The sequence below is a fragment of the Procambarus clarkii genome, chromosome 54, assembly GCF_040958095.1.
Source record: "Procambarus clarkii isolate CNS0578487 chromosome 54, FALCON_Pclarkii_2.0, whole genome shotgun sequence".
NCBI classification, from domain to species: domain Eukaryota; kingdom Metazoa; phylum Arthropoda; class Malacostraca; order Decapoda; family Cambaridae; genus Procambarus; species Procambarus clarkii.
Window position 1 is genome coordinate 30194468 of NC_091203.1, and position 17714 is coordinate 30212181.

At 42.0% G+C, this 17714-nt stretch overlaps 1 protein-coding gene across 1 annotated transcript in view; it reads left to right on the forward strand.

Moving 5' to 3' along the window:
* Nucleotides 1–17714, forward strand: part of Srp72 (signal recognition particle 72) — a 254241-nt gene that overhangs the window by 8738 nt on the left and 227789 nt on the right. The window lies entirely within an intron of this gene.

A 17714-nucleotide genomic window follows, 5' to 3' on the forward strand; every position in this document is an offset into this window, starting at 1 on the left:
AGGGTGGTTCTGTTAGGTACTGTATTTGTGACATTTTTATAATTTTCCTTTCTGGGGGGGACTCGATTGTGGCTTCTTGATACATTCTTCCTGAGATAACTTCATACTAATGGGTCGCTTCAGTTGCGGACAATTCTGTTTGGCCTACCGGGGACCTGAGAAAAAATCTGGCCACCCCTCACAGAGACGAAGAGAGGAGGGGGACAATCTTCCATCTAGCCAGAAAAAAAACTTCATTAAGTCAGCACAGCTTTACAGACAACTGGAGGGTTCACAGAAAATGAAGCCTTGAAAACCATCAAACAACAACTGCAAACGAGTCACATTGGTTTACATACAGTATTAGAGAGGACTGTGTATGCCCGGAGCTTCTTACCTCTACAAATGTGATGGCATAGTAGACGTATTCGAAGTAAAAATAGAGAAAATAATCTTGGTTATTATTCTAATATACAAACCCCCAGACGCAATGGTTGAAGAATTCACAGAACAGATAAACAAAATAGCCTTGATAATCTGGCAACCCCATATCATCCTGGGAGACTTCAACCTGCAGTCTAAGATGGATAATAGCAAACAAAAATATTATACCAGGAAATCTATCTGGAGATAACCAACCACAGGTCAGAGATTGTGACAAATTCTGTGACTGAGAAAACTACATAGATTCTCTGACAAATACCTCTTCTAGTATTGGTCCTATACTGTATTAGCTCGCTAGTCCAAACTATATGGGAAGGACCCCTATTCGGATATGTCCAACATCCGAACTAAAGGACTGTTTGACCGGGGTGTCCAAAAATGAACATTACAAAAAATGTTTGCACCACAACCAACATAATTTAAATTGCTACATACACAGTAATTATAAAATATTCAAGTACTGTACAGGACTGTAATTAATTTCAAACAGAAACCTCAACTTGTTGTAGTTCGTATTCTTGATTGATGCTACACATCTTGTAGTTAAGAATTCTTAACAATTTATGTAACCTATTCTAACACAACACAACACAACACTAACATTAACACTTAAAATTACTGTTCAATACATAAGCTTGGCAAGGTCAGATTTCACTGCCAGCTGCTGAAGCCTCACTGGTTGAAGGCTCTTGGCTTGCTTCTGAGGCCTCATTGGTTGAAGAAAAAGCTTGCTTGTGAGGCCTCATTGGTTGAAGGTCCTTGACTTGCTTGTGAGGACTCACTGATTGAAGGTCCTTGGCTTGCTTGTGAGGCCTCACTGGTTGAAGCCTCTTGGCTTGCCTGTGAGGCCTCACTGGATAAAAGTCCTTGCCTTGCTGTTCTTACAAAATATGAATCAAGTTTAGCTTTCCTCCTGTGTTCATTGGTCTCCTTTATAATCAGCTCTTTGGTTTGCCTCAGGTACTGATGTATGTTTCCAACTTCTGGATTAGCACAGTAGGATGAATAATTAATCCATCAACATAGGACATGAGTACACTGTATTTCGTGGTTTGATGTGTTGGTTCCTCATTGCCATTGTCATCCTCTGCCTCACCAGTAACAGACTGGACAATCTCTTCTTTGCTCATCACACCGTATCCTGGGTCATTAGCATCTTTTTCAAGCCATTCAACCATATACTGTCTTTCTAAATTTTCACCAGCATTTCTGAACACTCCATGGATTTCATCTGTAAATCCTTCAAAATTCATTTCTTCATCCTCCTCATTGTTGACCATACATGCGAGTAGTTTTTTCCAGGAATTCTTCAAAGTCAACACATTTACTTTGCACCAGACCTTGGCCCAGTTATAGATTGCTTCCTGGAGGGAATAGTTAATGAAGTTCTCAAGGGTTCTTTTAGCCCTGTTATCCATGCCGAGTTTCAAATCTTCCTTGAGAGGCAAAACCACCAGAACTTCATTGAGCATCTTTTTGTTGTACAACCTCTTTGTAGCACAGATAACTCCTGGATCCATAGGCTTAATGAGAGAGGTGGTATTAGAAGGAAGTGCCATACACATTATCTTGCCATCATGTGAGGTTAAAGTGTCAATTCTGGGTTGGGCACGTGCATTATCAAGCAACAGCAAAGCCCGAATTTTGCTTGGCCTCACTTTGAGTTTCTTAATTTGATGGTCACGGACTTCCTTGCAGAACACATCATGAAACCAAAAAAGAAAGATCTCCTGTGTAAACCATGCATTCTTTGAGTTACTAGTATAATATTCATAAGCAGTGTGGGGTTTTCTCTTTTGCTCTCCCGACTGCAATGCGTACGTCATCAATGTACAGTGGCACCTTGACATACGATTGCCTGTACTTACGATAATTTTGAGTTACGATGTAAATTTCATCGAAAAATGCGACTCGACATCCGATGGTGTCGTCGACTTCCGATATTTGTTGGTACACGTTCGGGTCGACCGTGCGCGTGGTTCCCGGTCACACGGCCGACCTGCCTCAGTTTACTACAGCTGTCCGCTTAGTGACGATCGCGCCGATAAGAAATTCCGCTTTTGTGGTGATTTTTTGCCTTTTGAACATTAAAGTAATTATTATATATCACGCAATGAGTCCCAGGAAAGTCAGTGGTAAGGCTCAACATATGAAAACCCATGTAAGGATGACCATAGAGCAAAAACAAGAGTACAAAATGTCTCTTCCTCAACAATTAAGAAAATGTGTGCAGCATGGGAAGAATTGCAAACCTTTGCTGAAACGACTCGCCCAAATCAAGCTGCAGTAGGTCGTTCCCTTAACCTATTCAATGACACTGTGATGCATCATTACAGACAAATGTTAAAACGAAGGGAAAAACAAATGTCTCTTGACAAATTTGTAGTGAGACAAACAAGCACTGAACCACAACCAGGTCCTTGTGGTATTCAGGCAAAACGTAGGAGAGAGAGTATCCCAGAGAAAACATCAATGCCTGATGTGATAATGGAAGGGGACTCCCCTTCCAAACAGGAATAACTCTTCTCCTCCCCCCTCATCACAATCTTCCATATGCCATCAAGAGCCCTCCATAAAGGTGAGAGTAACTTTGGTACTGTATTGTAGTTAGAAAAAACATTGTATTCAGTATAAAATGTATTTGTATGTTAATATTTTGGAGGGTGGGGAACGGATTAATTCAATTCCCTTTATTTCTTATGCGAAAAATCGTTTTGACTTACGATATTTCGACTTACGATTCATCTCTGGGAACGGATTAGCATCGTAAGTCGAGGCCCCATTGTACATGTGGCAGACGCTTCAAGAAGCAGTCGGAATCCAGCAGAGAAAATACAAGAGCAACCGTATAGGGTCTGGGAGCAAGGTCAAGTTAGTCCTTGAGGGTCTATTCTCAGACTAGCCTCACCTGGTCCTGGTCCACGTTGGTCGTTGGAATCTCCTCAATGTTTGAAACATTCTAAGGGACTCCTAGGGTCCTCATCACATATATAGATTTGTGAATAATAGGCAACTTGGTGTTGAAGACACCTAGGGCTGAAGGCTTAAGTAAATAGTTGGCAGTATTCAGAAGTCTTCAGAAGAATTCAGAAGAAGTGGTTCAACGGAAACACCGCATAAAGCTTGACAGTAGTTTATTTACAAACTTAACCACTAATACAAAGGGTGCTTGATTTACTTTAGATTGGTGTCAGCAAGGCTATGGTTGCATTAGCGAGACTCTTGACGTCTGACTAATGATTCTGATCCACTCGTGGAGAAACACCTAACGTAACACAATTGACAGCCAATCATTAACAAGGCAAACCTAACTGCTGGTATGCAAAGGAATCCCAACGAGTTCCAACCGGATACTCGGGTAATGATGATGCACAATAAATCACAATGGCACTGTCAATGGGACAGGCAATAATCATGCACAATAATTATGTAACGCAATAACTAAATGTGTGGTGCATATGAAACTCAAATTCACAGACGAGTGTAATGTCGTGATACCACACAGACATGCATGCACCGTTGGGGTCTCCACCTATACCTGTGTCAGGTATGAGAAGGTGAGAACTGTGGTTGATCCCTCAGATCAACACAGACAGACACAATAATACAAGATCTTGTACTTACAGGTAGGCTACCTCTCCCATTCACACATTCAGGCACATTTATGCACGAACTCGTAGGTGGCCTGACAGCTGGTTTCACTCGTTCTGACGTGAGACCATTGACGACAGGCATTCCCAACAAACAGTAGTCGAGACGGAGGATACTCGCAGAGGAGGGTGTGCTGTATGCTTAACACACACACACACACACACACACACACACACACTTGATGTCACTGGCGGTGAGTAAGGGTGTGAAGGGTGGTGATGTCACGTAGTGCGTACAATGAGGGCAGAGCGAGTGGCGCTGCTGGCAGTGGTTGGTGGCGGCTGGTTACACGCTCCGGTCTGAGTGGCGGCTGGCGGCAGCTGATTATATGATACCATGCAGGTACACTGTGGCAAGTCACACGCAGATTACTTAGGCAGCGGCATTACCATAGTTCACTCTAGGTCACTCATAGACGATCACAATTTGTCACCAAGGGTTACCTGATACCAGTCTGTTTTGCTCTGGTGATTTGCAGACTTTTTCACTCTATAAGATTTCTTAACAATATAGTCACACTCGTGTGGGGAATTCTGGCTCCAGTATAATACTAATAAAATGTATAATTTTAAGAATGCAAAATAATGATTAATTCTAAGATAGCTTGAAGGACCAGAATGAGTAATGAAATAAGAAAATCAGTGGCTTTTAGATCTATGATTATATGTGAGTAAATTCTATTAAGCAATGACTGTAAATTAGATAATTCTAGAGCCAGCCTCCCATGACACATTTTGGGGGGTATTCTATGAGGTTAATCTATGTGTAACATATATTATGCAATAATAATAATAAGTATAATATACACACACATAGATATGAGTAAAATATATAATGCAAGAAATACTATTGCAATGTAAAGATTAGTAATGCATAAAAGTAATACATAGTTCATAAAACCATGATATCTGGACTCTGAATAATTAAATACTATCTACAATGAAAACTGATTAAATCTCAGCTGTGACAGAGGGGACGTAGATGCAGTCCACTGTACGCCAGTCTGGAAACAGTTTGAGATAGCGATACTTGGAACACGTGAGGGTATGGCGGTCACACACTTCCTCAAGGGTGTTGCACCATGCTGCAATAATGATAATTCTGTAATTTCCACCCCAAACTAGTATTTACACACATATAAGGTAATATCTAAATATTTGGAGGGAAAGGAGTTACACTCACGTGGGAATATTTGGTACGCCCGCAGCGTCACGACATGGCCACCTACTGTATATTAGTTAATCTTTGAACTCAATAAATTAAACTAGGAGGTATAAATGCCTGCCGAACTGGTGTCTGTGATTCTGGTAAGCTGCGTCCTCAATCTAGCATCTAGGGATGTAAGGATGTTGTCAGGATGGTAAGATTTGTTGGACCACTTCGGAGCACCATCACGCTTGTTGATCGAATATGGCGAGAGTCCTCTCTCCTCCTTCCCGAAAATCGCGCATGCGCAATAGCACACCATGAGGATTCGAGCATAAATTATATTTATTAAAGCTAAATAGGGAAGGGGGCGTTTATGAACACTTGATGGTTTAGATAAATACTTTATGTGGTGATGTTTTAATTCTCACAGTGCAAGTCAGTTAATGTAGACTGCACAAATAAAACAATACTTGCTTGGTGGTGGAAATGATGTTAGATTATGATATGATTTACTGGAACAGCGATTAAGCTGGGTACAGAATTCCAGTAAACTGTTGTATACTAAAAGTGAACCTATTACTAAATAATTATTCCTAATACAGGAAAGTAAATGGTTGCATTTGTATGAGATCTACAGGGATGTGGAAATTTTATCCCTGTGCTAGCTGACGCAACACTACACAATTCTAGGAGAAATTACATGATGTTCCACAACCTAATACTGTACAGTAAATTCTACAATACTAAACTACGTATTAGTAGTGTTAATTAATTATTACGCTTAATACAGGAAATACATCCTGTTGTATTAAGGATTATTAAATGAATATTAGATGTGTATGAAGCCTAATACAGGAAATACATCCTGTTGTATTAGGCATGAGAATAACTGTTGGAAGTTTCCAACAACTCGCGATTCCGGGCGAGTGTTGGTATATCGAGAAGACGCTGAGTTTAACTTGATGGTAATTACCTAAGTGTAATTACCTAAGTGTAGTTACAGGATGAGAGCTACGCTCGTGGTGTCCCGTCTTCCCAGCACTCTTTATCATATAACGCTTTGAAACTACTGACGGTCTTGGCCTCCACCACCTTCTCACTTAACTTGTTCCAACCGTCTACCACTCTATTTGCGAAGGTGAATTTTCTTATATTTCTTCGGCATCTGTGTTTAGCTAGTTTAAATCTATGACCTCTTGTTCTTGAAATTCCAGGTCTCAGGAAGTCTTCCCTGTCGATTTTATCAATTCCTGTAACTATTTTGTATGTAGTGATCATATCACCTCTTTTTCTTCTGTCTTCTAGTTTTGGCATATTTAATGCTTCTAACCTCTCCTCGTAGCTCTTGCCCTTCAGTTCTGGGAGCCACTTAGTAGCATGTCTTTGCACCTTTTCCAGTTTGTTGATGTGCTTCTTAAGATATGGGCACCACACAACAGCTGCATATTCTAGCTTTGGCCTAACAAAAGTCATGAACAATTTCTTTAGTATATCGCCATCCATGTATTTAAATGCAATTCTGAAGTTAGAAAGCATAGCATAGGCTCCTTGCACAATATTCTTTATGTGGTCCTCAGGTGATAGTTTTCTATCTAGAACCACTCCTAGATCTCTTTCTTTATCAGAATTCTTTAAAGATTTCTCACATAATATATAGGTTGTGTGGGGTCTATGTTCTCCTATTCCACATTCTATAACATGACATTTATTAACATTAAATTCCATTTGCCAAGTGGTGCTCCATATACTTATTTTGTCCAGGTCTTCTTGAAGGGCATGACAGTCATCTAAATTTCTTATCCTTCCTATTATCTTAGCATCATCAGCAAACATGTTCATATAATTCTGTATACCAACTGGTAGATCATTTATGTACACAATAAACATCACTGGTGCAAGAACTGAGCCCTGTGGTACTCCACTTGTGACATTTCTCCATTCTGATACATTGCCTCTGATTATTGCCCTCATTTTTCTATCAGTCAGAAAATTTTTCATCCATGATAGAAGCTTACCTGTCACCCCTCCAATATTTTCCAGTTTCCAGAACAACCTCTTATGTGGAACTCTGTCGAAAGCCTTTTTTAGGTCCAGATAGATGCAGTCAACCCAACCATCTCTTTCCTGTAATATCTCTGTGGCTCGATCATAGAAACTGAGTAAATTCGATACACAGGATCTTCCAGATCAAAAACCATACTGTCTGTCTGATATTATATCATTTCTCTCTAGGTGTTCTACCCATTTAGTTTTGATTAGTTTTTCCAATACTTTCACTATTACACATGTCAATGATACAGGTCTATAATTGAGGGGGTCTTCCCTGCTGCCACTTTTGTAGATTGGAACTATGTTAGCCTGTTTCCACCCGTCTGCTACGATTCCTGTACACAGGGATGCCTGAAAGATCAGGTGAAGTGGAATGCTGAGCTCAGATGCACATTCTCTCAGAACCCATGGTGAAACGCCATCTGGGCCAGCTGCTTTGTTCTTACCGAGCTCCTTGAGCATTTTTTCCACTTCGTCTCAAGACACCTCTATGTGTTCTATGTTGTTCTCTGGAATTCTTATTGTATCTGGTTCCCTAAAGATTTCATTTTGTACAAACACACTTTGGAACTTTTCGTTTAGTGTTTCACACATTTCCTTTTCATCTTCCGTGAATCTATTTCCCATTTTCAACCTCTGAATATTATCCTTTACCTGCAATTTGTTGTTTATGAATTTATAGAATAGACCTGGTTCTGTTTTACATTTGTCCGCAATCCCTTTTTCAAAATTTCTTTCTGCCTCTCTCCTCACTGCCGTGTAGTTGTTTCTCGCATCTTTGTATCGCTGGTATGTTTGGGGGTTCGGCCTCTTCCTGTATTGATTCCATTTTTGTGTCTTTCGGTCTCTAGCCCTCTCGCAATTTCTATTGAACCAATCCTGTTTCCTAGTTCTGCATCTCTGTTTTGGTATAAATTTTTTTGTGCCTTTTATCATATATTTCACAAAACTTGCCATACATCTCATTCACTTCCTTGCCTAGCATCAAGTCTGTCCAATTATACTCACTAAAAAAATTTCTAAGGTCACCATAATGTCCTCTCCTGAAGTCTGGTTTTTCAACTGCTTCAACCTCCTTATTTTCTTCCAGCTTATAACGCATTGCATACTTTATTCCCAAAAAGACATGGTCACTTTTACCCAAGGGAGGAAGGTACTGAATGTCAAATATCTCTTCCTCCTTCCTGGTAAATATCAAATCTAGCATGGAGGGAACGTCCCCTTCCCTCATCCTCGTAGCTTGTTTAACATGTTGATACAAGAATGTTTCCAGGATGAGGTCTACAAATTTACAGGTCCAAAAATCTTCTGTTTTAGCTTCATATGCTTCCCAGTCTATGGATTTCAAGTTGAAGTCACCGACTATCAACAGTCGTGATCTATCGTTATCTGCTCTCGCTATAATCTCTCTCATTATTGTTATAAGACCTTCACGTTTACTATCTAGCTCCTCCTTTGACCATGTGCTGCTTGGCGGTGGACTATATGCATTTATCATCATTAGTTTATCATCCTCATGGCAGATCTCTAGTGCTATTATGTCAACTTCTTGTGGATTGGCAGTCATTATTTCCTTCACCTTTAGGTGTTCTTTTACCAGCACAGCAACGCCACCGCCTTTCCTAATTTTTCTGTCCCGTCTCCAAATTGAGTAGCCCCTTGGGAATATGACCTCATTTAAAATTACATCTTCAAGTTTTGTCTCCGTGAGTGCAACAATGTCTGGTGTCTGCAGCTGTATTACATCACTTAACTCCAGTATCTTCGATCTCACTCCATCTATGTTGGTGTATGCAATCTTCAGGAACTTGTTCCCCCTCTCCTTATTCTTCACTCCCCCCCTCTCTATTGATTTTGTTGGTTTGCCTTTATGTACCACTTTACTGGTTTGCCTACCCCTATCACTTTGTAGAAAAAAGAATTTATTTCTTCTTCATTCCTGCTCTCATTTAAATGTTTTGCCTCGGCGAGGTTCAGTTTCAGCTTCTCTCTATCTTCTTTTGAAAGATCTCGTCTTAACGACCACCCTTTCCCATCCTCATCCCTTTGCAATTTTCTAGCATTCCTTAGTACTTCTTCCATCTGTTTGGCACCGTTTAGGGTGATCCTCAAAGGTCGATCTTTCCCTTTTACGTACCTGCCTATTCTCCTGTAGTCGCACACATTCTCTGTTTGTAAGACCTTCCACGAGGCCAACAATTTTATCTACTACTTTAGCTTCTACAGCTCTTTCTGACATGGTGAGGAATGGACGGTGTTCTGTCTATTTGGCCGAATAGACAGAAGGACACAACCTATTCTGTACGGACTTCTTCACGTGAATACCCTTGCCAGCGGCTGCAGGGCTCCTCGTGGGTACAAACACAAGGGGTTACAATTGACTAATGGTGTTGTAGCAGAGGTGCCAGAACCAATGATACCAATCGTTACATGATCGGTAGAAAAGTGACTTCATGACCACATCACGAATACGTCACTGTTGTTATTCTCCATTGCTCTGGTTGAGGCTGACCCCAGAGGTCAGATCTTATCTGTCTCGCTGGCGTCCCCTCTCTACCACGCCTTGCACCTTCCACTGTGTACTCGCTGACTCCATGGCATGAATGATTAACTTCCCTGTATCTACTTCCTGCCTGGACATACTGCGGCCTCCGTATTATATAAATATTCTTGGTTATGTGGGCATCCTGGGGACACCCAATATGACAGATTACCATCCAGAGTAACAGAGATAGGCTCCTGTGCACGAGATCGGTGCACTGTGCACTGCAATGAGCCATTCAAGTCAGCTGTGGGAGATATCTTGAGAGACCATACTCTCACAGGCAGTCTGTCCAAGCAGTATTGCAATGCTCTTGCTTTCTTGGATTTGTCAACAATTGCATACGTGATTGTCTGTGACGTCGACATTCACACACATCATAGCTGACAGCTGTCCTTGTTAACCTTACGGCCTGGCACAGAACCCTCACTCCTCATAGCTAGAATTTCTTCAGGTAAACTTCAATACAGCCCAGTTTCATCAGAATTATAGATATGATAAGAATATAAATTATTAGACAAAATGTATGTTCTTAATTTATGTTTATATGGTTTTACACTGCTTGTATCTGCACTCAACTTTTCACCAACAATTTTTCTCTTCACAATATTGTGCCTCGCTTTGAACCTTGCAGTCTACCCATCACCTGCTTGGAAATCCTGTATTTCAAGACTGGTTGCAAACCTGCTTGCAGCATTTCTTATTTCTGGATCGCGAATTGTCACACCTGCTGTGCGGTGCTGATCAAACCACTTGTACAAAGGCTCATTCAATTGTACATGCTTTGAAGGCTTCAAAGTTTTTCTACAGCACCCTCTGCTAGTGCTTGCACCTTCGCTCTCACTGGTTGAAATGTATTTCAGGTATTCAGCTTTTTGTTTCCTTAAATCAGAAACAGTACTAGTGCCTATATTAACACGTTGCCTGGCCCAGCGCGCGAGGCCTAGCCCAACCCAAGGTTGCCCTGGCATTTCCCGTGAGTGCTCACCCGCACTAAAATGTGTGTTCTCTTCTTCGTTTTATCACCTCAATTTTTATGTTACATTGTTCCTTTTGGTATCGATTTGTTTGCAATAGAATGCTCTAAAGGAATACAATGGGGCCTCGACTTACGATGCTAATCCGTTCCCAGAGACAGATCGTAAGTTGAAATATTGTAAGTCGAAGCGATTTTTCCCATAAGAAATAAAGGGAATTGAATTAATCCGTTACTCACCCTCCAAAATATTAACATACAAATTCATTTTATACTGAATACAATGTTTTCTTCTAACTACAATACAGTTCCTAAGTTGATCTTACCTTTATGCAGGGCTCTTGATGGCGTATGGAAGATCGTGATGAGGGGGAAGGAGGAGAGTTGTTACTGTTTGGAAGGGAGTTCCCTTCCATTATCACATCAGGCATTGATGTTTTCTCTGGGATACTCTCTCTCCTACGTTTTGCCTGAATACCACAAGGACCTGGTTGTGGTTCAGTGCTTGTTTGTCTCACTACAAATTTGTCAAGAGACATTTGTTTTTCCCTTCGTTTTAACATTTGTCTGTAATGATGCATCACAGTGTCATTGAATAGGTTAAGGCAACGACCTACTGCACCTTGATTTGGGTGGGTCATTTCAGCAAAGATTTGCAGTTCTTCCCGTTCTGCACACATTTTCTTAATTGTTGAGGAAGAGACATTATGTACTCTTGTTTCTGCTCTATGGTCATCCTTACATGGGTTTTCATATGTTGAGCCTTACCACTGACTTTCCTGGGACTCATTACGTGATATATAATAATTACTTTAATGTTCAAAATGCAATAAATCACCACAAATGCGGAATTTCTTATCGGCGCGATCGTCACTAAGCGGGTAGCTGTAGTAAACTGAGGCAGGTCGGACCGCGTGACCGGGAACCACGCGCTCGGTCGACCCGAACGTGTACCAACAAATATCGGAAGTCGACGACACCATCGGATGTCGAGTCGCATTTTTCTATGAAATTTACATCGTAACTCGAAATTATCGTAAGTAGGGGCAATTGTAAGTCGAGGTGCCACTGTATATGCATATAAGGTCAAAACGTCCGGCTTGCCACCTGCCGCAAACCCGAAAATCAGCCTAGCATTTTCCTTACCCATGAGCTTGCAACCGCACTAAAATCTATGCTCTTTTCAGTTTTTTTACCTCAATTTTGGTGCTACGTCATTGATATTGGTATCAAATTGTTAGCAATAGAATTCTCTAAAGGGATATATGCATATAAGGGCAAAAAGACCAGCACACTACCCACAGCAAACCATAAAATCCGCCAAGCGCTACCTCGTGAGCAAGCACCCATCCACACCCACAACACCCCGCACTAAAATATGTGTACTCTTTTTTTTTAGTTTTATCACCTCAATTTTCATGTTACATTGTTCCTTTTGGCATCGATTTGTTTGCAATAGAATGCTCTAAAGGAATATATGCATATAAGGGCAAATGAAAGAACATTACCAAACCATAAAAATAAAGTACATCGTCATGTGAAAAAAGGTTTTTCACTATTAAATATGCTCATTATTTGTTCCTGGCATTATTTTTTTACGATACTTCATTGGTTTTTGTCTTGCTTCCTTCACATATGTGTTTGTACCACAATATCATATGTATAAAAAATGAATAAGCATGTCTGTATTGTTAATTAATTAAGTTGAACCACCCCACCTGCTCCAGGATGTATAATGTGATTTTGGATAGGCCAATTCTTATACTCAAAGTTCAACTGTGACCAAATTATTACTTTGTGGAAATAGAGCAATGGGAGTTTATTTGCATGATTCGTGTAGTACTTGTATAACACAAAAGCATTATTGATAGCTATTTGCAGAAAGTAGAATGTGATTTTCTTTTGTCCACTTGTGACATTTCCGCATGAAATGATAATATTTGACCATTTTGTCGAAGTGATTAACACCTTTCATGTGGTTATTGTAGTTACAGATTGTCTTTGGTTTGTTCACAATGACCTGTGCACTGAAGATGTTTCATCAGGTTTGTGTACTCGTTTCCTTCGTTCCACTTCTTGTGTATCTGCATTGTGGCAAGTTGTGATGAGTGAAACAATTCGCTTATCTTTCCACAGGATTATAAAAGTATTGTCCTTCTGTCTGAATACAGTTTTATCTACTGGCAGTTTACCCTTAACTTGTGGCTGAAGATCTTCTGGTGCACCACGCTGCAATCTGAGAGTACGGTGTATACATCTTGTTCAAGCAGCTTCTCACTAAGTTGAACCGAGTTATAGTAGTTATCCATACATAAATGATAACGTTTGTTCTTCAGTGGTTCAATCAAGCCCATAACCGTTTGAATTGATGTCTTCCCAATTCCTGCATACACTTCAAAATCATAGATGTAACCAGTGCACAATTCAGCTAGCATATGCAGTTTTACTCTGTACTTCTCAGGTTTATTTGGATTATAAACCTTGAAAGATAGAGGGCCCTCCAGGACATTGTCCCTTCATCCAAACACAGAATTTTCTGAGGAATGTATACTGTTTTACATTTGTGTGTTAGATATTCCATTATTATTGTAACTTTTATTAGTCTGTTTTGATTGTTTTTGGGAATGGCATTATTGATATGAGTATGAAAATACTTTGAAATTGTTACATATTGTTTTGCCATCATAAATGTTTTGAATGAAGGTACATGCCACAATTTAGCTGTTTGCCAATACATAGTCATTTCTGGTATCTTCAAAATGCCCATCAACATTGTCAGTTCGAATTATCTGGCAAGCTCTTTTACACTCACTTCATCCCACTCAGTGTTGTTAGAAGCATTGGATATGCTTTGTGATGCATACAAGTTGGTTTCATATACCATATAGTTCTGCCAATCTCGCATAATAAATAACTGTAAAAACTCCAGAGAAGTGCTTGGTACTGGTGCAGTCAATCCTGGTGTTCCAGTAAAACTGTACAAATGGTGCAGTGCTGTCAGTAGACCAGGCTTTACCAATACTGGTGCATGCGGTACAAGTTCTAATAGCAGGGCCTGCACAGGTGGCGGTATAAACATCATCACTTCCCCTCGCTTTCAATTTCATCCTCACCTGCTGTTTCAGTTTCAATCACCTCACTATCTACATTACTGTCAATCTTGGAACTTTCAAGATCAAGATCTGAAAAGTTCTTGATCTTTTCTTCATCTTCAAAGCCAGAAAAGATCTGGCTTTGTTCTTGATCACTATCCATTAACCAGGCTGTGATTCATACGTCAGGCTGCGAGCTGCCGTGTCCAACAGCCTGGTTGACCAGTCCAGCAATGAGGCTGCCTGGGTGATGACCGGGTCGCAGGGACGCTAAGTCCCGAAACCAACTCACGGTATACTCAAGGTAATCTTGGAGTAAATGAAGAGTGTTTATAAAGGCACTAACACATTTTTGCGCAAGGGGAGGCTGCAGCGGTCACAAGCGTAAACACAATAACAATAGGCCTATCGTGTGGGTGGCAGTGCCATGGTGCCACTTGGCCCATCACAGGACATGGGAAGACGTTGGTGCACTTTTTAAAATAAGTCCCATAATTGGAAACAAAAAAGGGATTTTTAAAGAATATTTTACTTTAGGACACAGTGTGCGTCCTCACCCATACTGAGTATATTCATATAAGGATACAAAATGAGTTATCGACCAGGTAGTGTTAAAATCCTTGGCAACACTTGAAGCGAACTGACCATTTTCACAGAGTTCTATAACAGGCAACTTGTCTTTAATTGTTAGGGTACCCTTCTTCCTCTTAACACCTCCAGAACGATTGCTGCTGCTTCCAGACATAGTCTTGGAAAAAAATGATCAAAGGTACTGTGAAAACAAAAAAGTTATTTAATAAAATATTTCACTAATGGTGCGGCACTGTGGTATAACGCGAGGGTCGGGAGCACATGTTTAGCTTGATCAGACTGGATGGGTCCACTTAGGGAAGGCAGGCATGTTACGTAGGCCGCCAGGTAGAAAAAATCTCCCAATACACACAGAAATCAAAATAGCGTAATATATCAAATGAACAAATTGACAAGGGCCTTGATGAGGGTTCGAACCTATGCACGGGATGTTCCCAGACGCGCCTGGGAACATCCCGTGCGTATGTTCAAACCCTCATCAAGGCCCTTGTGAATTTGTTAATTTAAACTTCCAATATTTTAGGATCAAATTTCAGCCTGTGCAGATTGTTTTTAAGAAACTTGTATTTGTATAGTTGTACAGTACCTGTAGCTTAGTTGTACAGTTGAGTCACAGTCACATTTTATTATATAAATATTTGTCCTTTATCACACAACACACTATTTAATAATACTGGAAAAAAAGGTCAGACACAATGAAATAGTTAGGTAATAATATCTTTGTGGCAACTCCCGCCTGACAGCTCGGGCGGAGCAGATCTCCGACGCTCGCTCTGTCAACGCCTCAGTTTTACCAGACTTCCCTGTCCTATTGCAGACAAAATATGCCACCTATGATTTTTTCTGGGGGTAGTCCCTTCAGCTTCCCAGAGCTTACTAGGCTGATATGCTAATGTCAGACTTTGGCATCAGTCATGTGTATGGAGTTCTGTGGGCCTACCGGGGACCACGAGCCAGAACCTGGCCCCCTCAGAGAGGCATGGGGAGCAATGGCCTATAGAAACCCCCGTGTGGTTGGAAGCATTCTATGTCTGCCATTGACCGAGTCAGGCACCCAGAAAGGTATGCATCCCAAAACAAACCCCTATTCTGGTGAAATTATTGCTACCACAAGCCGAACAAGTGGATAGAACTCCCCTAAGAGAAAGAGCAAACGAGCATGACATCACATTTTGCGGCGCCGCTGTCTGCGCAGCTCCCTCCTCTCCGGGAGGGGGAAGGGGCAGCCCCAGATCCCCCACGCCGGCTATCCACCCTTCAGTTCTAAGGTTGATGCTAGAGGCTGAAGTCGTGTGCTCTGGATCCGGTAGTTGTTTCAGCACTGTACCTAGTGCACAGTGCTTTACTGCTTAGTTTTCGGCTGCCCTTTGTGTACTAGGTTGTTCTGTCTCCCTTGTTCACCTTAGGGTAGGGGGCAGTTTGCACTGGTAGGGGCGCAGGGTATTGTGCAGCTTGTTTTCACCGATCATGGCGGCCGTCTCTGTTCCGCCTGGGTACGTTGTCCATCTTGCAGGGTTTTCTTTTTCTTTTAGTTTGTTTTCCTTTTTTTGAGGGGGGAGGGGGGGAGGGAGGCAGTCTGCCTTGGTTCATGCCCTTTGTGTACTGAGTACTTCTCCTCCTTCTGGTGGTTCCCCCTGCTAGGTCCCCGTGAGTGTACATGTCCCAGGGGTTCAGTTCTTAGAAAGTTGTTTGGTAGACTTAGGCGCCGGTTAGCAGTACCCTGCCTGGGATTACCTGGGTGTGAATTCCGTTAAACGCTCAGGACCCTTGGAATCCCCTAGGGGGTGCGTGGGTCCGATGGATGTGACCCCGGGGTCCCCCCTCGCTTTCTGTGAGTTCGAGGGTTGCTCTGTCCCCTTGTCTCAGGGTGACTCTCACTGTTTTTGCCTCCGTCTGCTGCCTGTGGGGTCTGTGGCCCCTTTGCCCCGGAGCCCTGCAGGTTTTGTTGCTTGTTTGTGGCTCACTTACCCAGTCTTATGCTGACTATGTGGGTGCAGGCAGCACGGGCGTTGCACGTTGAGTTTCGGTGGTTGCAGCATGCTCGGTTGTTTGCTCCCCGGAAGCCCCGAGACTGCCCCGTTTTGGTTGGTGTGACAAGTTGTTGGGTGTCGGCTCCTCCCCCTGGTTCGGTTCCTTGTCCTTTGGATCCATTGGTTCCTTCCTGTCGGTGGGTATTTTTCTCTGTTTCTCCATCCTTCTTGGGATGGGCCTTCGCTGTCATGTTCCCCTCTTCTCGGGGTTCTGCATGTCTTTTGGTCTTGGGTGCGACTGTGCCATTATGTGCCTTCGTGCATTATGCTTGCTTCTATGGGTTCTCGGAGGTTCGAGAAGGTTTTTGTTTCTTCCCGTATTATTGGAACGTCATGTCGTCTTCCGGTGTGGCTTCCCTCTGCTCCTTTCTAGGACTTGTAATTACCTAAGTGTAATTACCTAAGTGTAGTTACAGGATGAGAGCTACACTCATGGTGTCCCGTCTTCCCAGCACTCTTTGTCATATAACGCTTTGAAACTACTGACGGTCTTGGCCTCCACCACCTTCTCACCTAACTTGTTCCAACCGTCTACCACTCTGTTAGCGAAAGTGAATTTTCTTATATTTCTTTGCCATCTGTGTTTAGCTAGTTTAAATCTATGACCTCTTGTTCTTAAAGTTCCAGGTCTCAGGAAATCTTCCCTATCGATTTTATCAATTCCTGTTACTGTTTTGTATGTAGTGATCATATCACCTCTTTTTCTTCTATCTTCTAGTTTTGGCATATTTAATGCCTCTAACCTCTCCTCGTAGCTCTTGCCTTTCAGTTCTGAGAGCCACTTAGTAGCATGTCTTTGCACCTTTTCCAGTTTTGGAAAAGTTTCCAGTTTTCCACCTTGTTGGCGCCTTCTGCTGAGCGGGTTGTGCAGTTCGGGCCTCCTGTCCTGCGCTGCAGGGTTGCCGGATTGGGCTCCTTATAGCCCAATTGGCTATATGGAGTCCAATCATGAAAAGCTATGCTTTGTATGTTTCGCTACCTTGAGGTTACCTTGAGGTGCTTCCGGGGCTTAGCGTCCCCGCGGCCCGGTCATCGACCAGGCCTCCTGGTTGCCGGACTGATCAACCAGGCTGTTGGATGCGGCTGCTTGCAGCCTGACGTATGAGTCGCAGCCTGGTTGATCAGGTATCCTTTGGAGGTGCTTATCCAGTTCAACTGGATAAGCTTACTTACTACTTATGCTATTTACTACTCTTTTTCGCCTACTGTTC